Source organism: Tursiops truncatus, chromosome 8 (genome assembly GCF_011762595.2).
Source record: "Tursiops truncatus isolate mTurTru1 chromosome 8, mTurTru1.mat.Y, whole genome shotgun sequence".
Classification (NCBI taxonomy): domain Eukaryota; kingdom Metazoa; phylum Chordata; class Mammalia; order Artiodactyla; family Delphinidae; genus Tursiops; species Tursiops truncatus.
Window position 1 is genome coordinate 13,307,562 of NC_047041.1, and position 22,891 is coordinate 13,330,452.

Sequence of the window (22,891 nt, forward strand, 5' to 3'; positions counted from 1 at the left end):
TAGAAAGGGCCTACTCCAGCCCTGAGGGATGGTCTCAGCTTCTTGGCTCTGTCCATGACCCCTAAGTACCTACATACCAGCTGCCACGTCCTGAGCAATTACTCTATGTCACACTATCCACGAACATACATTATTTTATTGAATCCTTATAGCCATATAGTGATCAAACATTAAGTCCATGTTACAGATAAGGAAACTTATCTCATGAGTGCTCACTGCCAGTGAGTGGAAGAGCTCAGCCCAGGTCTGTCTGCTACCACCCGCGTCCCCTCCCTACCTCTCCCGTTCTCTCCTTAAGAGGAGGACCTGCCTGATCTCCAGCTCTGGCACCTGATCCAACAGGCCCCAGCACACCACAGGATAGAGTGTGCTTCCACCGCAGTAAGAGGAATTGAGGACAGACTTTAGGAAGGACTTCTCCGTCAATGAAGTGTCTAGAACATTTTAGCAGTTTCCCAGGGAAAATGATAGGATCTCCTACTATGAAGACCTTGAAAGAAGGGGAAGAGATTTATTTAGTCACCTAGGTAGAGTTTTGGGGGGTAAAGGCTTGTCAGAGGCAGAGGGTAGTATATGACAGCCCCTCTCTCTAACCTCTGGTTGGGCAGTTCAGAGGCTCAACCTCTGCCTGGGCGTGACTGCCCTCTGTTGCTACCACATGGCCCAGAGGGTCAGGTATGGATGTCGCCTTTCTAAGGACCTGCTTTCTTGCCCAGGTCCACTTGGAGCCCTTGCCAACTGATGCCTGGGGCGGCATGTGGGGCAAGGCAGGGCCTGGGTAGGTGTGGTGCCCGGCTACCTGTCCGGGCACCAGTTGGCTCTATGGGGAGAGCTCAGCCACTCCAAAGCCCCAGACTCTGCTCCTTTTCCCTCCCTTGCTCCCAGAACTGGGCTGGGAGGAGACCCAGACTGGGCAGGTCACCGAGGACTTCAGCCTCTGATGCCCCCCCTGTCCTTTGGGGAAGTCCATCTTATTCACTTCAGCAAATCCGCAGAGAACCTACGAATGTCAGCCAATGAGTTGGGCACTGCCTGCCTAAAAAGCTGAAATCTGGTCTTAGGAGAGGTTCTAACTGAAGAGACAGAAAAACAGAGGGCAGTCTCATTCTGAAAGTGCACAGAAGCCACTTTTTAGCATTGCAAGTTGGCAAATTTCTCAACCAGTGGGCCTCGGTTTCCTCCTCTGTAAAATGGGAACGTCAGTACTTGCTCCAAAAGATGGAAGTAAGAATGATGTGAGATCCTAAACGGGAAGCACTTCCCAGTGCCTGGAACGTAGGAGTGGTTCAATCAGTATTGGAGGAACTAAAACAGCTTGCTGTTAGAATTCTGGGAGGCAGGAAGCACAAATACTAGTACTTACTTTTAGGGGTGAGGGAGCCCACAAAGGAGGGAGGACTGAGCCTCATATAAAACAGGGACACACACAATCTGTCTAATCACTTTGAAAATGAAAAGTTGCTGGGAAATGCCAACCTGTCTGATGGGAACAGGGCTGGAGCAAAGATGAAGAGACACAACAGGGCAGATTGTATAAAATAAAGTGCATATTTTTAATTGCTTGAGTTCACATCTCATAAAAGGAAAGAAACTATAGCACAAGCCTTAGCCATCCCCCCCCCCCCCACTTTCTCTGCCATGAGCCAAGAACCAGTGCCCGCCGGCCTGTCTTGGGTTCAAAGCGTCTCCCTGCCCTAGTCCTCACGCCAACCTGCCCACCCCCTGCATCCACTGCGGGTGAGAGGGGCCTTCCCCTGAGCAATGGGGGCACTGCCCCTCCCCGGGCCAGCCCCTGCCCGCTGTGGTGGGCAGCACCTAGAGTTGTCAGGCCTGCTGGGAGATGGGGAGATGGGGGTGGTGTGGGAGATAGGAGTTAAAGGCAGCTCCCCCAACCTCTGCCTGCCGGCCTCCTGTTGATTGTAGCTTGTTGTCAGGGTGAAATGGCACAGCTAGGTCCCTGTTGTTAGGCCTCGCAGGACTTTTCCCCAGACGGTGGAGGCTAGGTGCTGCTTCCTGCCTTGCCCTATCTACAGCCAGCAGTCCTGCTCCCAGGGCGTGTCTGAGCCTGTAACCTGGGAAGCCGGGGCCTTGGGCCAAAGCCCGCTGAGCCAACTCTGCTTCCTTCCCACCCTGGGAACCCACCCTTTCCGTGGTTCCTGCCAGCCCTGGTCCCCACGTCCTCTGAGGTGGGACAGACCTCCCAGCCACCTGCCTGTCGCTCTCTGTTCTCCCCTTCATTCTCCCCGCCCACCCCTGGCCCCCGAGCCCTGACTCACTCCCTCACTTCCCACTCAAGCTGTTCTCTGGGACGTGTCAGGACAGGGCGCCCGGGTTCTGGTCCTCCAGGCTCTGGCTCTGCCCACTCTCAGTGGGGGTGGGGCACGTGGGGAGGATCTGCTTTGACCTGCTTCTTCAGGCTTCCTCCCTCCTCCACCCCGAACCCCGAGGGGGCAGGCTGGTGGTGAGCTCCAGAGCGCCTCCTGATTCACCCTTAAGGGCCCCAGCCTGGGGCCACTGAGGGGAGTAGGGAAGAGGGGCGCTGGCCATCTTCGCCTTGATCTGGGCCAGCTTGGGTCTCTGAAAACAGGACGTGGGACGCCAGCCTGCCCACCAATGACTCCTACCCAGAGGCCTTCACTCAGCCAGGCACCGTGTCTACACCATTCCTCTTCTTCATCCCTTTGGGACCAGAAGAGTAAAAGAAGCATCAGGAGACTTGGATTCACTCTCTGATCTCAGTTAATTTATTATAGAGCCTCTAGTAATCACCTCACCCTTCTGGGTCTCAATTTCAACATCTACCACATGGGCGGCACCTTCCTCTGGCTTGTTCCAGGATCCAGGATCATCAGGGTAAATGGGGCTGGAAGAGAAGACTGATGGGATTAGCCCTGGCACCCTGGACTGCAAAGGAAGGGTTGGGGTGGGGGGGGTCTTCCCACCTCCCGTTGGGGCCTGGAATTGGATGCATCTCTCACATATGGGGCCTCTCAGTCTTTCTCTTATAGAGAATCCTTCCTTTTTATACATAATCATGGCATTCTCCAGGGAGTCTTTGATCGTGAGCTTTCTAAGAAGTCTTGATTAAAAGAGCTTAATGACTGGAGCAGTCAACAGAGCACCCCGTCCGAGTCTGTCCTCTGAGATGTGACTCTAGCTGGGCTCGCAGTTCACTGAGCAAACACAGATCGGGGTCCTGCCTTGTGTGGGCACTGCAGCTTCAGAGTAAGAGACAGCCCACGCTGGGCACCCGGGGAAGGCTCGTGCTGTGGGCGCTTGAGCACAGAGCTAGTGGCCAGGGGACCTGAGTGTTGAGTTGGGTGGGAGCTGGTGTGGCGGGTGGGGACCTCGGAGGGCCCAGAGGAGGAGCTGGGAATACGGGCAGGGGGACAGATTGTGAAGGCTGCTAAGCAGCTCAGATTTGCCTTAGATTTCGCCCGAGGCAGTGGAAAGTGGGGGTGGGGAGGGCACTGGTGTGACAAGGTCTGCTTTGTGTTCAAATCCACTTGTGGCTTAGACAGGCCACTTCACCAGCCTGAGCCTCAGCTTCCCAACATGAACAGGAAGGCTTCACTGGGAGGAATTTTGTGAGGGGGAAATGAGATTCCGCGCCTCACAATACCTCTTAGATAGTGAGCACTTACTAAAGGTCCGCTGTTTTTAGTGTAATCTGTGCCAGGACTCCAGATTAGAAATGGTGGAGGCCTCAATTCCCAGTTGAACTGCAGTGCCAAGGGCTGTATTCTAGAAATCCAGAGGAAGGAGAGTCAAATGGATATAATGAGGTGACTGATGCGATGGGGCCCTGGGAGGGACGGGGGTGGTGAGGGAGCAGCTGGAGAGAAGAGTTCAGTGCGGAGCTGCCCAGTTGACAGGTGCACGCGGGGGGCCCTCAGCACGGAGGCGTCATCAGGGCCTTAGGGGCACGTGGACCCACCTAGAGCTGACCAAACGTCCACAGCCAGGCAGCCGGTCCTCTCCCCTCCTTCATCTCATGCTCCTTCCTCCAGTCTCCTCCCTCCCCAGAATAGTACAAAATCTCTAGGTCACCGTGAGGTTCCAGGGGTGAATGTCTTCATCACTTCACGATGAGGCTGGTTAGTGTGAGCCAAGCAAGAAAGATACAGGAGATGCCTTAAGAGACGCCCATCTAGGGGCTTCCCTGGTGGCGCAGTGGTTGGGAGTCCGCCTGCCGACGCAGGGGCCACGGGTTCGTGCCCCGGTCCGGGAAGATCCCACATGACGCGGAGCGGCTGGGCCCGTGAGCCACGGCCTCTGAGCCTGCGTGTCAGGAGCCTGTGCTCTGCAACGGGAGAGGCCACAACAGTGAGAGGCCCGCGTACCGCAAAAACAAAACAAAAAAAAAGAGACGCCCATCTAGCCCTTTCCATACAGACCAGACAGGAGAGAGAATCGCAGCTAGAGGAGGTGTAGAGGTCCGTAGCCTTCCGCGACCGGCCCACCGCTCTTTCTTTCTACACCTGACTTGTCTCCCGGCTTGATGAGCTATTCGCTTATCTAATGACCCAGAGGCAGGGCCTTTGTAACCACAAGAGAAACAACCACAGTATATTGCTATGGGCCGGTGTCTGGCTGATAACTGTCCCCAGGTACTCTCACACCCGCTATCACAGTATTGAGTCCAGGTGGCTACAGTCACACCTTCCCACTTCTCTTCTTCCAGGGCCCAGCCCTGCCAGCTCCCCCTTTCCCCGTTCCCACCAACTTCCTGGCGACTTTGAATGAGTTGCTCTTCTCCGCACCTCTGTTTCCTCCCCTATAAGTGGGAGCTTAGGCCAGATGGTCCCCATCTAAGGGGATGCACCACAGCTGAAGGATTCTCAGCCTGGTCCTTCCTCCCTGGGTCTGTGTGAGTTCTCTGTCCCTTTGACTTTCCTATCTATTTATACACAGAATTCACCCACAACATTTCAGTTTTCCAATAGCATCATTAATTACCCCAGTAATTAAACCCAATTAGCAGTTGTAGGGGCCTTTCTGAGTGAGGAGCCATTAGCCGGGGTGAAAATGCATGGGAATGAGAGAGAAAGAAAACCCACCCTTTCCCAGCATTAAAAATGAAAGCCCGAGACAGCACTGCAAAGCAGAGGGCCCCAATTAAAGCTGGGGCCTCACTCGTTAAGCTAATTTGACATGCCATCCCACCCAGCAGCCTCTGATGGGAAGCCCGCTGGTAGAGCTGGCTGGGAGATGTGTCCAAGCTTCCTGCTCACCTTGTGGGCTAAGCTGGGCCCCCAAGTACCCCCTCCAGCCCCCTGCTCAGGGAGGGACACGAAGAGTCTGCCCATTTTTCATTGGCACCCGCTGCCCACTTCCGGGGGCTTCAGGTAGCTAATAACCCAGAGTGGATGGGGCGGGGCTTGTGGAGGGGACGACGTGGTGGTGGAAGTGTGGTACAGGCCAGCTGGGAGGAGCAGGGATGAGAAATGAGAAGGAAAAGAAAAACCCGACATTTCTGGGGCCTTGGGAAAGGCAGGGGTTGCAGTCACTCTCCTGTCTGGGCCCGAGGCTGAGGGGACTCCCCCCGCACACCCGGGGATGGCGATGAAGAGTAAGTGAGGTTATATATGTCAATGCCTGACACATCATAGGTGCTTAACTGATGGTGGCCAGCGTTAGCCCTTTGCACGCCTGGTCCTCCTAGCTCCACATCCCCGGAGGCCCTGGGGGAAGATGTGAACACCAGGCTTCACAGGTGCGGAATCCCAGGGACAGAAAGAGGAAGATCCAGAGCCAGAGATCAGACTGGAAGTCGAGTTTCTTAGCTCCTGGACTGGGAGGAAAAGAGAGCAGAGGAAGAATGATTTGGGAGTGCCCAGAATTATCCCTTTGGCCAGGGCTGCCCTGGGCCCAGTAGTCCCGCTAGGAGTGGTGTTGGGGGGCTCAGCCTCACCCAGAGCCTGGATGAGAGGGGGGATGGTGTCTGCCTTCCCAACGAAGAGCCCTTCCCAGCCCCATCAGCATGGCTGCCAACAGACAAGGGTCCCAGGTGTCACGTGCACCCTCACCCACGATTCTGGGGCTCGGTAGGTGTGTACTGGCCACTCGTCTCCTCATGGAGGGGGGAGCGGGGAGGCCGCGGGCAGCCGGTGTTGTTTTGAGGAGCATAGCCTCTGGAGCCAGCCTGCCGTGTCAAATAGGCTTCACCGACTATGTGACTTTGGGCAGGTTACTTGACCTCTCTGTTTCCTCATCTGTAAGATAGAGACAACAAATGGTACGTAGCTCCCGGAGTTGTTGTGAGGATTAAGTGAGTTAATATCTGTAGACATTCAGACCTCGGCCTGGCACAGACAGGTAACTGTTCTTACCGTCCACTGGCAGGGGGCTGGCAGGGGCCCGGCAGGGAACGTCATCCTTTGGTACTTTCTGTGCTAGGGAGGGAGGGGAGCATGTGAGACCCCTGGCTTCTGCTGCTAAGGGGCTGGGCTCAGCCTTGGGGCAGTTGTGGGTAGCAGGCAACACCCTTCCCAGACTTAGTAGAACGTGGGGGTCTGCTCCCCACCACACGTATACGCATCCCGCCAGGGGCCACTCCTGGCTTTTGGGGGCCGCTCTCGGCAATGCGGTGGGCAGGGCGAGGAGGGCATGGGAATGGGAAGGAGAGGGAGGGCGGAGAAGGGAAGGGAAGCAGGTGGCCGCAGAGGCTGGGCTGCATCCCCGCCGCTGGGTATTGTGCCCTGCTGACTACGTGCTAGCTCTCTGCAAGGCAGGACGAGAAGCAGGTCCTGGCATGCCGGGCCCCTACCCAGTGACTCCTGGAACCCTAACAAGTCTGAGCTGGAAGTGGGACTGGGCGAGGTTCCTGATAGATTCATGTTGGGCAGAGGGATGGCGGGGGCGAGAGGGTGGGGAGAATGGGAAAGACCACCCCCCCAGTCGAAACGACGGCACTGCCCGTGTCGGGGGAGAGTGGGCAGGGCTGGGGGGAAGTGACCAGGGCTTGGGGTTTTCGCCTCCTGCCTCTTGGGTTCCCTCTCACCCCACCTGCCCTGGCCCGACAGGGTGGGAAGAGGACAGGCTGTGACAACGGCAGGGACCTTCTCCTCTCAGCATTTTGCCAAGAAAAGGGTGATGATTTCAGCGCCGCTGACAAAGGAAGTGGTGGAGAAACGAGGGGGAGGGAAGATGGCAGCCCCATGGGGCCAGGCAGGAGGGGTCATTTGGCACAGATGCCCTCACTCCATCCTTTCCCCGGCCAAAGAGGTGGATGTGCTCAGGCCCGTTTTACAGGTGAAACAGGCTGGGCTTCGGGGAACGTGTGGGACGTGATCGTGGGTCCCACTGCTAGTGACGGCTGCTGCTGAAATCACAGCAGGACAAACTGGGTAGCATGTACCCCATCACCACCCCTTTCAGCCTCCTGGGCGCCGGGGAAGGGACAGCCCAGGAACTAGACATGTCTACAAGGTCCTGGGCCATGGGGTGGCGTGGGGAGAGAGCAGGATGAGCCCCCCGTCAGGCAGATCCACCCACAGAGGGAGGCCTTCTAGCTCAGCCAGCCTATCCCTGCAACTTGATGTCAGGACCCTTTGAAGACCCTGCTTTCTCTGGCCACCCCAGTCGGGGATTACTGGGTAGGACAAAAACCGTGAGCTGTGACTGCCTTCCTTCCGGGGTACCACAGAGCTGAGGCTGAGTTCAGATCTGGAGTGAGTTGAGGTTAGAACCACATGTAGGATTGTGCTTCACTCTGTGGTTAAAAGCAGGAAGAGGTTAGCACAAGTGTTAGGGTCGTGACCCAGGTCTGCGGTCTAGGTTGGCACTGACACGGAGACTTCGCTGGGGCTGGTTTGGGGGTTCATACTGCGGCTTGAGGAGGATGCTATTCTGGGTTACCGTTGGGGTAACAGTGAGTTGGGGGTGTCACAGCTAAGGGGTGTTAGAGAGGTTGGGGATCCAGCACCTCCTGCTTATGTTTGGAGGAGAAATGGTCATTTTCACTTGAGCCGTACACTGGGGAGAGAAGCGGGGCTGGGGGTTGCAGCTGAGCCAGAGTGGGTTGAGCATGGGGGTGTGCAAGGGGAGGGTGTTCTGGATGTGACGGAAGGACCATTGAAAGACTCTCTCTTCCCTTTTCCCAAAGTTCTGCTCACCTGTTGCATCCCGTGACCCAGGCCACCCCAGGTCTCATTCAAATGCTACCCAGAAGGAAGTCCGAATTTCTGAGGCATCGGGAAGTGTCTCCTCTGTGGGGTTTGGGTTCTCCCATCGGCCAAGGGAGCATAAGGACTGAGGTTTACCTCCTCCTCTCTACCCCAGCAGGCCCTCGGCCCTGACCTGAGGGACCCTAGCGGCCTGCCTTCCTGGCCCAGCTCCAGCCCCCCACTGGAGACCCTTTAGGGGAGGCCCCTGGGGCAACACTAGCTGAAGAAGGTCAATCAGAGAGAAACTGTGACCCGAGCATTTGCCGGTTCCCTGCTTCCTGCCCTCGCCTCTTGTCTGCACCCTAGACCCTGCCCAGTACGGAGGTTTAATGCTGCCCGGTGTGCGTGAGGTCAAGACTGCTCCCCGCCCGCCTGAAGCCCAGGAGCGGAGCTCATAGGGTGGCACAGAAGGCTTTGGGGGGATGGAGACAGTCCTGAACTGGGAGGTGTGGAGAGGGAGGCTGACCTGCTGACGTCTGGGGCCAGGTTGTGGCAACCCAGACATTCAGGAGGGGCTTCACCAAGGAGGGGCTGTGCAGGGAAGGGCCCTTCTGCTGCACCCGAGACACTTCCCCTGCACCCGAGTCCAGATGCAGAGGAGGCCCCGTCTGCAGGCCCAGGAGCACCCTCTTCCCATCCCCCATCCCCACAGTCAACAGAAAGCGTCCCAGGAGCCAACGCCCAAGGCCTGGCTCTGTCCTTGTACCATCTGTACAGGGAGGGGGCCCAGCAGAGACCCGGCCCCTCCTGCCCTGCCTGGCAGTATTACGTCTGAGCTAAGCCTTGGGCTGCAATGTGGCTACAGTATTGCTCATTTGGTCCAGACGGACCCATGTGTCCTGCCCAGGGATGAAATAGCAAGTCTGGCGCCTGCAGCAGCCACCTTCTCCCTCTCAGGCCCCTTCTCCTTCTTAAGCCTCTTCAGAAGCAGGTAGAGGGGAAGAGGTTGTCCTGGGCCCTAATCACTGACCCCCACGCCCTGCCAGGAGTCCAGGGTTGCCACTGTGCTGTGGCTACAAAGCACCTTCGCAGAGGCGGCTGCGTTTCAGCACTAGGGACCAGTGAGACCGAGGCCTTCCTGTGTCTCCCCCCCGAACCCCAGCATCCCTCCTGAGACCCTCAGTGCTGCACCAGCAGGGCAAGTCCCGTGTAGTCCTGCCGCCCTGTCATTGTCCTCTGAGCAGCAGCGGCCCCACCCACCCTGCAGCCTGGACGATCCCTCCCACTCCAGCCCTAGAGTCCCTCCCGGCAGGAAGAATTCTGACCCTAAAGCCTTGCCCAGGAGGAGCCCCCAGAGGCGGGGTGGGCGGGGGCGACAGGACACAGAGCTGCCAGCCCACGTGGAGGAGGCTGGGGTGTGGACGGAGGTGCTGGGAGCCGAAAATGCCAGTCCAGGGTGCGATGGGCACAAGGGCTGGTGCTGTAGATGCCACAGGGAGGCGTGGTGTTTGTGTGTGTGTGTGTGTGTGTGTGTGTGTGTGTGTGTGTGTGCGCGCGCGCATGCCCACTCATCTCCTGAGGCCTCGAGGCTGAACAACCTGCACAGAAGCAATCAGGCCACCTGCCTTAAAAGGAAAGACAGAGGCGAGCCAGGCCGGGGGTGAGAGGAGCAAACGGCAAAACTTAATGACTTTAATATGAAAGAATTTGCCACTAATTAAGCACAAGCACTCCACTAATGCAGAGAACACATGTTGTGGATTTCACTTAAGCAGGAACCAAATGAGGTGACAATCCTTCCGAAATGATAGCAGTTTACCAGCCGAAGGAAGATGCTGCCGACCTCATTTCTGCTCTTAGAAACACAGCCCTTTGGTCTTTGCGGCCTCTTGGCACTGAGTGTCTCCCTGTCTGCGCCTGTCCCCGACTCCCCCTTCCCCATGCTCTTCTGTCCTCTGAGGACTGCACGCCACCCTGTCACCCATGTTCTGACAGCAAGCAGCAGTCAGGTGCAAACTCCCTAGGCCTCCTGTTCTCTCCACCTGTTCCCCCCAAACACGCACCTCCTCCACCGGGTCGGGAGCAGGCTCTCCAGACAGGAGCCGGCAGCTCCTCTGCCCCGAGAGAGATCAGGACACTTCCCCTCCGGAGTGCCCCCAACCCTCTTCCCCACTCCCCTCCTCACCCAGCGGACTAAGGTCTGCCCTGCGCATGCATCCCACACCCCAACACCCCTGCCTGAGCTCCCTGCCCTTTCCTCTAGGCCAGTGGTCTTAACTGGAGGCAGTTTTGCCTCCCGGGGAACACTCGGCAATGTCTAGAGATGTTTCTGGCTGTCACACCTGAGGGAGGCTGCTACTGCGTGGAGCGGGTAGAAGCCAGCGACGCTGCTAAATGCCCCACGGTGCACAGAACGGTCCCCACAGCGAGGGGTTATCAGGCCCCACGTGTCAGCAGTGCTGAGGCTGAGGGCCCCTGCTCCGGGGGAGTGGCCTAATCACAACAGGGACTTGCCCGAGATCACATGGTGGGTTGGTAGAGCTGGGATCAAACCAGCTTACCTGACTCCTAGGTAGCTCCTTTCCCCAAGACTATAATAGTGACAAGAATACAACCACTTGTGTAGCATAACTGTGCCAAGCACTGTGCTAAGAACTGATGTGAATTATTTAATTTTCACATCCACCCCAGGAGACAGTCCTGTAAGTGTTCCCCTTTTATCCATGAGAAAACTGAAGCACAGAGAGGTTGATGCAACTTGCCCAGTCACCCAGCGAATAAGGAGCTGATATAAGCCTGGGTCTCTCTGCATCCAAAGTCAGTGCTCATGGATGAATGAATTACTTACGTCCCCCCGCCCGCCGCCATATTCCTCTTAACCGCTTCCCCATCAGTCTCCCACCCCAACCCTGCCCTTTTAGATTGAGCCTTCCCTGAAACTGGTACCATATACCCACCTGACTGCCTTCCCTTCCCCGTACAGGCCCAGCCCCCTGCCACTGGGGAAGGCAGCTGCCTGGGCGTCTGGAGCTGGGCACTGGGGTATCCGACAGGCCCCTCCTGGTAAGAGGTAGATCAAGAGACCTCCACTTCTAAACAGGTGGTGGCCACTGGCATGGAACCCACAGGGCTGGGACAATGCATCTGTCACCCCGGAGCCTTGGGAGGCTTGGGGAATTCTCCCTGTGTTCTCGGCAGCCCCCAGCCTCTCCCACCCCACACTAGCCTTCCGAGGAGGCTGCAGCCTACACTCCCCAAAATGTGTCATTAAAAACACACATTTGCTGAGGGGAATCCGGGCTGCCGTGTGTCTGCTGCGAGATATGTCGTCTGCTGCAGCCGGGGTGGAGACGGCCGGCGTCGGCCACAGAGAGGGGACCTGTCTGAATCCTGGCCTGAGAGCCAGGTGGTTCCAGGTCTTTGAAGCCTCAAAAGCCTGACCAGGCCGGGAGAAATCCAGGCTATGTAGTGAGGGGCGTGGAGCTGGAGAGCGTGCAGGCTTTGCAGGGCTGAGACCTCAGGAGCAGGGCCTCAGGGCCTCAGGGCCGCAGCTTGCTTGGGTGAGAAGAGTATTTTTCACCTTACGGTCTGGAGTGAGGAAGGAGGTGGGGCCGGGTGCTAGGAACTGGGGCAGAGGACAGAGGAAAGAATCGGGAGGTGGCAAGTGGGAAGCAAGCGGAGGATATGGGGTTGGGGGGCAGACAAGCGGTCACCCTTTGGGGATGTAGCTTCCTGGTTTCCATCAGGAAGGAGGAGACTCAGGCCCTGACCTGCTTCCCTTCCGTGCAGATGTGAGGCCTCACCTTCTGTCTCTGTCCTCCGGCCCTACCTGGCCACACCATGCTGTGTCCTCCTGTACAGGCCCCCCTCCTTGGCTAATGTGCAATTTCCAGGAAGGTGCAGTCGGACCTGAGAAACGGCTAACCCTGGCCTGGGACCCCAGCTGGCTCACAGCCTTCTCCAGCCACTTGAGGCCCCCTTATGCTTACTAGGTGCCTGGCACTGGGCTGAAGTCCTGATCTTTCCGCTCAGTAGGGGAAATGCTATGACAGGTGTATGCTGAGGTCCTGGGACCCTCGGGATGTAGGAACACGTCACTCATGGGGGAAGGGGGAAAACCTCCCCAAAAGTCAAGGCTAAGGTCATTCAGGAAGGATAAAGAGGTGTGGGCAGGTAGCAGGGTATGTGGGTTTTATTGTTTTTTGTTTGTTTGTTTGTTTTGTTTTTAATTATTATTTTTTTTTTTTTTTTGGCTGTGTTGGGTCTTCGTTTCTGTGTGAGGGCTTTCTCTAGTTGCGGCAAGTGGGGGCCACTCTTCATCGCGGTGCGTGGGCCTGTCACTGTCGCGGCCTCTCTTGTTGCGGAGCACAGGCTCCAGACGCGCAGGCTCAGTAGTTGTGGCTCACGGGCCTAGTTGCTCCGCGGCATGTGGGATATTCCCAGAACAGGGCTCGAACCCGTGTCCCCTACATTGGCAGGCAGACTCTCAGCCACTGCGCCACCAGGGAAGCCCCGGGGTATGTGTTTTTAATGGAAGGAAGAATGTGGCAGGGACCTGGTGGTCTTGTCCCACATGGCAGGAGAGAGAGAGCAGGCAGGGGAGAGGCAACTGGAGTCTCGGATGCCCGAGACGAGGTCCAGAGCCCAAAAGGACTTTGGACTTGATCCTGAGGGCTGTAGGAAGCCATGGAAGGGTTTTAAATCGAGAATGCTTTGTATTTTAGAGAGCAGAAAATGGATTAGAGGGGGAAGCCTGGAGGCAGGTATGTGTCCTTGGCATTATAGTACAGTAGACTGGGCGAGAGATGATGGTGGCCTGCACCAGGGGCAAGGCCTGGGGAGAAGAAGGGCGGCAGGGATGAGATGGTAAGTGCTGGGTTCAAAGGAAAGGGGTTGGGATTTACTTCACTGGGGGTTCCCGGCCCAGGAATGTTGAGAAAATAAGGAAGTGAGCCTCTGCTGGAGGTGCGGGTGGGTAGGAAAGGGGCTGAGCCGGAGGGAGGGAACTTAGGAGGAGCCTGGATTGGGGCCGGTGGGGATGGAGAACAAAGGTGGATTCAGAAGCATTTAGGAGCTGGCACCAGCTGCGCTTGGTGACTACGTGGCCGTGGAAGAGCCCCGTGTGCCCCGGCTCTGCCGTCGTGCAGCCTGAATTTTCCTGGCATTCCACTTAATCTGGGAGGTCTTCTTGGAGGAGATGGGCAGTATACAGAGGTAGAGCACCCACTTGGTAGAGAAGTTCCAGAGGCTGATCCAGGGAAGGTGCAGAGCAGGGGCAGAGAGAGAGCTGGACAGGTGACGTCCAAAGTGGAGTCCTCCAGGGACATGGGGCCCAGCACTCTCGTTTTACAGAAAAGGAAACTAAGGTCAGAGAAGCAAACTGCCCTACCTAAGGCCGTACAGAAAAAAATGACCAAGTAGTGGGGGCCAGAGCCCACCTCTCCCAATTTCCAGTAAGTACCCTCCCTTCCCACCATCCAGCCAGAGGAAAGGTGACAGGTACAGGATGAGCAGTACAGAGAGGACCGAGAGGTGGAGCCTGAAGGCTAGAGACGGAGGGGGCAGAGCCGAGAGAGGCTCCCTGTTTCTGGGATGCCAGGAGTGGAGTCAGGAGCTGCTCAAGACCAGCCTACCCTGGGCTTTGGGGATGGGCAGCCAGTGTGAAAACAGGCTTGGAGGAGAGCCGTCCAGGTGTCCCTGGCCACTTGCTCCTCAGTGGGAGAAGGCAACACCCAGCTCCCTGATTCATCCCCAACCCCCGACCTATCCTCCTAGGGCTCAGGGAGAGATGGGACCAGAGCAGGCCCCACCGCCACCGCTCCCCGGGGGCTTCCGCACTGCCAGAGAGCAGGGCCCGCCCAGCCCGTCTGGAAGATCCCGGGCTTCCACTCTGGCTCTTTCTGGGGCTCTTCCCAGGCTGCCGCGCCCCCTCCTCTCCCAGGCACTGTGCTCACCCGCCCCAGGCGCCGGGCGCCAGCCCCACAGCCCATCATTAACCAGCTCCATGTGGGGAGTTGAGGAGGGTGTGCATTAGCCAAGAGGAAAACATTGGCAGTTGCTGTGACCCCAGATGAGGGGTGGAGACGCCTGGGTTCGGACAGTAGCAATTAGCCCCTGGCTGTGGGATCATGGGATGTTAGCACCTCTGCTGGTAAGGTGGATGTGGAGGGGACGCAAGGCTCCAGGACACCTGGGGCCGTCCCGATAGGCACTGCTCCCAGAGAGAATCCCACCAGGCAAGGCCCCTGCACTGCAGGAGGCCGGGGGGGCATTAGTGCTGAGCTAACAGTGGCACCGGGCCGGGCTGCTCAGCCTGGACTCGGCCCTCACGCCTTCTTGCCATGTCCAGGCCCAGTGAGGGGGGGCTAGGGGTGCAGGGACGAGAGCTGGGCCAGCTGCCACTTCTCTGTTTCCTCACTGAGCCCTCTGCCCTGGCTCGCCCCGGACCCCATCCTGGATGTAGAGGAGAGGCTGGAGGTTGGAGATGCAGCCTGGGCACTTGGGGAGCTCCAGAACTAATAGGGAAACATGCCCAGGGCATAGATACAAGACAGGACAAGCTCAAAGGACTTCAGTGAGAGCCCTGCTCATGTGGGTTCTTGCTGGCAGAGCGATTGGGTCCAGGCGACACTGATTGGGAAAATCTTCCCAGAGGAGGGGACTGTAGGAAGGGGATTCCTTCCAAATCTCACCCTCTACCTCACTAGCCTCTCCCCCCTGAGGTTAGGCCATGACACCAGAAAGTGAGGAGCTAGGCAGCCCTGGGAGTTGACATTTGGAGAAGTCGCTGCACTGGGAGGAGGGGACCTATAACCTTGAGGTCACTGTGCTGACTCAGCAGGGTTTCGTCTGGAGGCTCTCCCCCCTCCAATGGGTGAGTCATTCCCACTTACCACTTAGCTGGTTTCTCACCGGATTTCCTGTTCCTTTCTACCAGTTCCAGGGCAGGGAACAGGGGAGCATCCCTGGAAAGCCCTAGAGATGGATCCCAAAGGATGCCGATTTCAGAGAGGCCCCTTCTGCAGGGCCCAGTGCCTCCCACCCAGGCCAGGCCTGCCACTTCAGCCCACCCGGGCAGAGTCTCAGGAAAGGAATGGGGCACCGAAGAAGAGGTAGCCTGTGCTGAATCCCCCGGCCCCGGCCCTCCCCTTCACCCACCACATGGGCCCAGTCCCAGCCTGCTCGGCTAGGGAGAGAGGGGTCTGAGGTTTCAAAGGTGGGGACAAACTGGTCGAGGTGGGTACGGGGAGGAGAGCAGCCCCCGCTCTGGGCCACACCCCGCTGCGTGGGAACCCGTGGCCCCAGCCTCGGATTAGCTCGATGGCAGGCAGGGCGGGCGGGCAGGGCCCTGGGGAGCAGGTTTGTCGGCCACAGCTGAGGAGCCTTTGTGTTTTGTTGCTGAGCTGGGGCTTTTGCAGGTCCGTGACGTCTCGGGGGCAGGCCTGATGCCTGCCTTGTTGGCTCAGCACTTCTGAGAAGCCACGAAGGCAGCCCAAACTGCCCGACCCCAGCGCCAGTGGGGAAACTGAGGCACGTATGCACAGGTCCCCGGGACCTGGGTCCCAGACCCTGGAGCTCATAGGGTGGCCAGGGAGAAAATAGGCAGGGCATGAGGTCAGGAAAAGAAACAGACTCATTCTTTGGTATCCTTAGGATGCAAGAACTCCTCTGCTGGGACTTCCCTGGTGGTCCAGTGGTAAAGAATCTACCTTCCAATGCAGGGGATGCTAAGATCCCACATGCCATGGGACAACTAAGCCCCCATGCCACAACTACTGAGCTCACGTGCCTCAACTAGAGAGCCCACGTGCCGCAAACTACAGAGCCCACACACTCTGGAGCCCACACGCCACAACTAGAGAGAAGCCTGCATGCCGCAATGAAGAGCCCAAGAGAAGATCCCGCGTGCCACAGCTAAGACCAGACACAGAGAAAAATAATTAATTAATTAATTAATTAATTAAATAGAATAGCATTTTTAAAAAAAGAATAAGAAAACTGGAGAGAGAGAAAAAAGAACCCCTCTGCCAAGGACACAGGTCCCAGTGGATCTCTTCACCCTCACTCCCCACCGCCCTGGCTTTTTCCTGCTCTGTACATAGCAGCCTCCTGCAGGTGCCCCCAACCTTGGCTCCCAAAAGTCCCTGTTTCTGACCTTGCACCTGACACGTAGTCACTGGACTCCAATGTGGGCTCCAGCCCTGGCCCCCAGCCCCTTGACCCACCTGCCCGCCAAGCCCCGCACAGGTAGCCCGCAGGCACTGTGGCTGCAGTATTGTAACTGGTATTTTTGTGCCATTTCTCCACAGGAGCAATGGAGGCACTGAGATTACACAGGAGGGACACCACCCAGAATGAGGCCCTGGAGCGTTAGATTGAGAACCTGAGTCTATTTTTTTAAATTAATTAATTTATTTATCTTTGGCTGTGTTGGGTCTTTTTTGCTGTGTGCGGGCTTTCTCTAGTTGCGGCGAGTGGGGGCCACTCTTCATTGTGGTGCGCAGGCTTCTCATTGTCGTGGCTTCTCTTGTTGCGGAACACGGGCTCCAGGCACACAGGCTTCAGTAGTTGTGGCACGTGGGCTCAGTAGTTGTGGCTCTCGGGCTCTAGAGCTCAGGCTCAGTAGTTGTGGTGCACGGGCTTAGGTGCTCCACGGCATGTGGGATCTTCCCAGATCAGGGCTCGAACCTGTGTCCCCTGCATTGGCAGGCGGACTCTTAACCACTGTACCACCAGGGAAGCCCCCCTGAGTCTATTTTTATGGCAGGTTAGGAAGAGCACTGGGCTGGGTCCTGCTGTTCTGTGTTCCTGAGCAAGTGACCCAACTGCTCTGGCCCCTTGTCTCCTCCTTTGTAAAATGATGGGTTGCATGGTCCATTGAGCTCCACTGTGCTACCATTTTGGTGGTCCTGGTTCCCACATCTGGGACAGCCTCTGCTTCTCATGTAAGAGGGAGCCTGTGGGGAAGAAGAGATGGTACCTTCTGTGGACCAGCCCTAGCTGCTTGGGGAACGAGAGAGAGTCTGTAGAGTACTCTCCAAGCCCTGGACCCTGCCAGCATCAGCCGTGACATGATCAGCTCAACCCAAGGTCAAACCTGCTCCTTCCCTCTCCCACAGAGACTTGCAGTCTATTTGGAGACGGGAGGATACAGTAGAAAACATGCCAAACACACATGCCAGGAAACAAAAAAGGGTACAGATTCATGTTATATGCAGTTGGGCAATGAATAGACGTGTCAGCTAAGTAGGAGGAGTCCAGAAGGACTTCCTGGAAGAGGGGGACTAGAAGCACACATACAGTGCCTAGTACTGGGTAGGTGCTCGATAAATATTTGTGGGTTTTTTTGTTTGTTTTTCTTTTTTGTGGTACGCGGGCTTCTCACTGCTGTAGCCTGTCCCGTTGCGGAGCACAGGCTCCGGACGCGCAGGCTCAGCGGCCATGGCTCATGGGCCCAGCCACTCTGCAGCACGTGGGATCCTCCTGGACCGGGGCACGAACCCGCGTCCCCTGCATCGGCAGGCGGACTCTCAACCACTGTGCCGCCAGGGAAGCCCTCGATAAGTATTTGTTGAATGAAGTGCCGGGAAGGGAGGCCTCCTGCTTCATAAATGAGAAATGATGATGCTGATGATGGTGATTGTGATGATGATGATAGTGATGATGGTGATGTTGATGGTGGTGATGATGATGATAGCAGCTAACATTTACTGAGCATTTAATTTTGTGCTAAGTGCTGTCCTCGAGTTTCACATTTACTCGTTTAATCATTACAACAACTTTTACAATAGGTATTATTATAATCCCCATTTTACAGATGTGCATCCTCAGTGCAAACTGAGGCACAGAGAGGTTAAGTCATTTGCCCAAATTTTCACAGCTCGTAGGTGACAGAGGGGGCATGCAAACCCACACTGTCTGGCTCTTCACAACCCACCATACTGCCTGATGGGGATGGGGACCTTCTCTTCAGAGGGTGGGAGGAGCTTGGGCAAGGTAGGGGAGACATAAGCATCAGTTTTCGGGCTGTCAGGGCTGGAGTGCTTGGTGGAGAGGCACGGACCAGCCGAGGAAGGGGGCTGTGTGGTCTCCCAGGGGACTCCCCTGCAGTGCACCCCTTCTCTCAGGCCTTCCAGAGAAGGCTTACAATCCACCTCGTCCTGCACAGAGGAGGGCCCTTCTCCTGGGTCCCTGCCCTCAACTAGCCCTTTCTCACTTTCCAGTGGCGCCTGCAGCAGTCTGACCCTGGCTGTCAGAGCCACTGCGGTAGAGTGTGCCCCGCTCTCTGAAAGCCTCCCAACCTGCCCAATCTAAACAATGAGGGACATACTCCCCTCACCCCCGCATCCCCCAACCAAGACACGTGGATTGGGTTCCGGGTCCCTAAGCCTAAAGTGGGGGGAAAGGGTCTTCAGCCCTTACCAGTCTTCTCAGCCCCTCCCAATTCCACAACTCTAGGATCCCTGCCCTCAGTGACCCCAAACCCCATATTCCAAGTGTTCCCTTATGCCCACCCGCCAGGGTCGCCTCACCGGCCCTGCTAACAGCAGCGGTTCTAGGTGCTTTCACCAAAAACATTTTTACTGCAAACATTTTGCCACATAACTAATTGGCCATGAGGCAATTTTGCCATGAAAGAGAAAATAACTGGTTGACAGTTTGGTTTGACAGTTCGGTTTCAACTAGTTGAGATGCGCTAGCGTTTCTTCCAGTTAGTGACGTTACTGATGGCTTTATCAAGCTGACAGAAGATGATGGTTTTCCCCAAGAGTTGGTTTTGTATTTTGAAACACACTACGTTGGAGGAGAAAGAGGCCAAGGGCCTCAAAGGCACAGAGTTGAGCCTACATTTCCCATAGAACTTTTTGGAAAGTCTATCAATGGACGTAAGACAATGTGCTGAGAACACACAGCAGTGCAGAGGCTCTCCCAACGCAACACAAAGTTCAGTTACAAACATGCACCCTAGTGTTCGGAAACTGATACCTCTCTGAATGAAGGAAGACATTTTAGCAGAAAAGAAAAAGTTCGATACCCAATGAGGAGACGAATCAACAAATGTATAAAATAATATGAACGAAAGACTTGGAAGACAAGTGCTTACTGCTTAGACAAGTACAACCCACAAAAGAAAATCAGTTCTTTGCACGGTATTGCCATGCATCTACACACATTTTATTTATTTATTCTTAATTTTTGGCTGCATTGGATCTTCATTGCTGTGCGCAGGCTTTCTCTGGTTGCAGCGAGCGGGGGCTACTCTTCGTTGCAGTGTGTGGGCTTCTCACTGCGGTGGCTTCTCTTGTTGCAGAGCACGAGCTCTAGGCGCACGGGCTTCAGTAGTTGCAGCACACAGGCTCAGTAGTTGCGGCATGCGGGCCCTAGGGCACACGGGCTTTAGTAGTTGTGGTGCGTGGGCTCAGTAGTTGTGGTGCACGGGCTTAGTTGCCCCTCGGCATGTGGGATCTTCCTGGACCAGGGATTGAGCCTGTGTCTCCAGCATCGGCGGGCAGATTCTTAACCACTGCACCACCAGGGAAGTCCCTACACACATTTTAAATTCAAATATTTTGTATTTTGCAATAAGGTCTTTTTAATTTTGTTACTCATTTCTCCTGTTTCATTATGGCCTTTTTAATGTCCCTCATTTAAACTTTATTATTTTATCTTTTTCGGCAAAATTGACTTATGGACAATTAGTTATGCGGCAAGAAATGTGGCAAAGGCATCTGTGGCAAAGATGCTTACAGTGGAAATAGCAGACAAGGCTAACAGTAAGCTGTAGGCAGAGAGGCCCATGTCAGGATGCACCTGCCGGCTCCTTAGAGGTCCTCCCGCCTGCCTGCCCGCTCATCTCGGGGGCAGAGGGGCAGGAGCCCAGGGAACCCACTTAGTGCGCAGTGAGCGGGCACCCAGGCACCTTCCTCGCTGCCCCGCCTGCCATGGGGTTGCTTCTGGGAGAGTCACACAGGAGAGGAGACAGCAGCCTCAACCCCAAAACAGACGTGGGATGGGGAGGGCCACCTCAGCCTGGTGAGGCGCTGATGAGAGGGGGCTTCTGGGGCACCTGAGCCCCTTGCAGAAGCCTCTCCTCCCCACGCCCAGGCCGCAGTCAGCCGTCTCCCCTCCTGGCTTACAGCTCTGCAGAGTGAGGTCACTGCTGAGGACGTGGCGAACGAATGTCAGCCTGTGCTCCAGGCCCTGAACGCTGCCTGTCCCTACCTCCCCAGGGGGTGAAAGGAGATGGGGTGGCAGCGGACTTGGTGGGCTGTGTCCCACTGTAGGCCCCACTGTGCCCTGGTACCAATCCCAAGGTAGATCCTGGTGCCCACACCCCTACCCACCCCCCCACCATGGCCCGAGCCTTCCCAACTGGCTTTTCCTGTTCCCGCCTTTGTGTGGTGAAAGTTCCCCAATTATACCCACATTATCTCAGCTGCTGGGCAGCCTCCAGCAGGCTTGGTGAGTAGAGGCTGGGCGTGTTGGAGGGAGCACCCACTTACCCTGCTGGAAGGCCTAGGGCTTAGCCGCTTGCCAACTGGCCAGTCAGCAGGAGTACTGGGCTTACTGGCCCACTGACTTCACTGTGGGACTGTGTCTGGGGTGAGGCCACAGCTGGGCTGGGCTGCAGTTCAGGGAATCAGACTGGCCAGAAGGGACCATTGGCATCGTGGAGTCCAGCCTGCTCCCTTACAGGGGAGGAAAAGAGGGCTCGGGAAGGGGAAGTGACCCGCCAAGGTGCCGGGGTGAGCTCAAGACGGAGCCGGGCTAGAAGCCAGCCCTCCTGACCCCCTGCTGGGTGTCTCCGGCATGGTTCTCCCACCAGCCCACAGTGTTCTCCACCGGGGACATGTCAGAACCCCCCAGACCGGCCAAGGGGACGGCTGGAGGGGTGGGGTGGTGGTACCCCAGGTGGACCTTGAAGGGCTGTGTGGACGTGAGCGGGCATAGAGGAGGGAACCATCAGGAAAGCTTTCAGAGCGTGGCGAGGGCCTAGCTTGGAGGGCCAAAGATATACTTATTCAGCAGGCATGTCTTGAGTGCCTACTGTGTGCCAAACACAGGGGATACCGCAGTGCCTGGAGAGACCTGGCCTGTACCTTCTTGAGGGGAGGCGTGGGGGCCAGCATACTTCACTGACCATGGTCTCGGGACCCTTCAGAAGAGTGTGGCCTGCTCACACCTCCATCACGCAGAGGCAGGCGTAAGCCCCGAGTTCCTAGTCTGCAGCAGCAGACTCCCTTGGAGGGGGGCTGTGCGTTTAGGCCATCCCTCGGGCTCTGGGTCAGTCCAGGGCCTGACACTGATGTTACTGATGGCACTCAATAAAGTAACTGAGTGAAATAAGAATGGAAGGACGGCTGATGACAGAGCTCAGGAGCGAGCCCACTGGAGTGAATGACTGAGCCAAGTTCAGAGTTAAGGAAAAGCTCAAACAGAAGCCACTTGGTAGGGAGGGAGACTAGAGGGGATTTATTCATTCATTCGATGTCACTGATCACTCCCTCCCTCTTGCAAACCTCTCCTCTCACGGCTTCCGGTGCCATTTGTCTGGCCACAAATATTTACTGAGCACCTACTGTGTGCTAGATAATGGGCTAGGCGCTGGGGCTCCAGGGATGGAAAAGACACAGACGCTGCTCTGGAGGAGCTCACCGTCTGGCAGAGGAGAAGCCAGAGGTGTGAACAACCACATTCCCAGGCAGAAAAGAGCTGTAATAGGGTTGGGAGGATCAGGGAAGCTTCCCAAAGGAGGCGGCCTGAGTGGGATATCCATAGGTGGGAAAGGGGCAGGGCCTTCCAGGGAACGAGAGGAACAGGCCTAGACATGTAGCATCTAGGGCTCTGTGCTCCTTGGAGGCTGGGACTGAATCGCGCTCATTGACGTAACTCCAGTGCTGATAATAGACTCAGAAATTGATACCTAAATGGGAAGAGGGAGAAGGAAACACAGAAATATGGCACGTTCTGAGCAGGGGTCCAGTCTGACCTGGTTGGAAGGCCTCATGTTTGGAGAGACATGGACAGAAAGGCAGGACCCAGGTGATGAGGACGTCAGATGCCAAGTTAAGACATCCAGGCTTGATTGTGAAGGCGAGTTAGAGCAGAGAGGCTGAGCCTCGTGCAGCCGCCTTGCTGGGTAAGAGGGGCCAAGCCAGTGCACCCCAGGGCCCGGGCCCTCAGCCCTTCCTGAGTGGAGGTGGCCATAATGATGGCCACTGTGGGCCCCGGTGCTCCCCCAGCGCTTCCTGCCTCCTGACACTTTCTCATCCGTCGTACCATTTGGTTCTCCTAGCAACCTGTGAGCTAGAGAGGACTGCATTACCCGCCCCATTTATCAGACGAGGGAACCGAGGCCCAGGAAGGTGAAGCAGCTGGTGGCTCCTCTGCTGAGCCTCTGCTCAAAAAACAGCACATTCAACCCTCCTCAAAAATCAGGGTGTGGACGGTATTTACTGCCATGGAGCGACACTGATGATATATCACTAAGTGAAAAGACAGTTTATGGAACAGATTACGGTACGCTTCTGATTTTGTGTAAAAAAACCAGATGGTTACCTGGATATATAGAGAAGAATGTAAAAGAGAACACTTCCTATCAGATGATCAGTGATATGTCTGAGTGGTGGGATCACGGGTTGTTGCCATTTTCTTCTCAGTATATTTTAGTATTGCCCACAACAGTGTTTCTATAACAAGCAATTATTATTTTAGAGTCAGAATTTTTTAAATAATGACTACTGGAAAATAGAAGACCAGCACACAGGGAGTTGGGGCGGGGG

The 22,891-nt window shown here is 56.2% G+C and overlaps 1 protein-coding gene across 10 annotated transcripts in view; it reads left to right on the top strand.

Annotated features, from left to right (window-relative positions):
- The window catches only part of NECTIN1 (nectin cell adhesion molecule 1), a 92,110-nt gene that overhangs the window by 29,046 nt on the left and 40,173 nt on the right, over window positions 1–22,891 (top strand). The window contains exons 2-3 of one of the 10 annotated variants that reach the window (XM_073808090.1): window positions 11,092–11,171; window positions 22,405–22,628. The exons of 7 other annotated variants lie outside the window; for them this stretch is intronic. The gene's annotated coding sequence lies outside the window, so the exon portion shown is untranslated. The remainder of the gene's footprint in view (window positions 1–11,091; window positions 11,172–22,404; window positions 22,629–22,891) is intronic. 2 more of the 10 variants (XM_033861916.2, XM_033861915.2) reach the window with 2 other exon arrangements.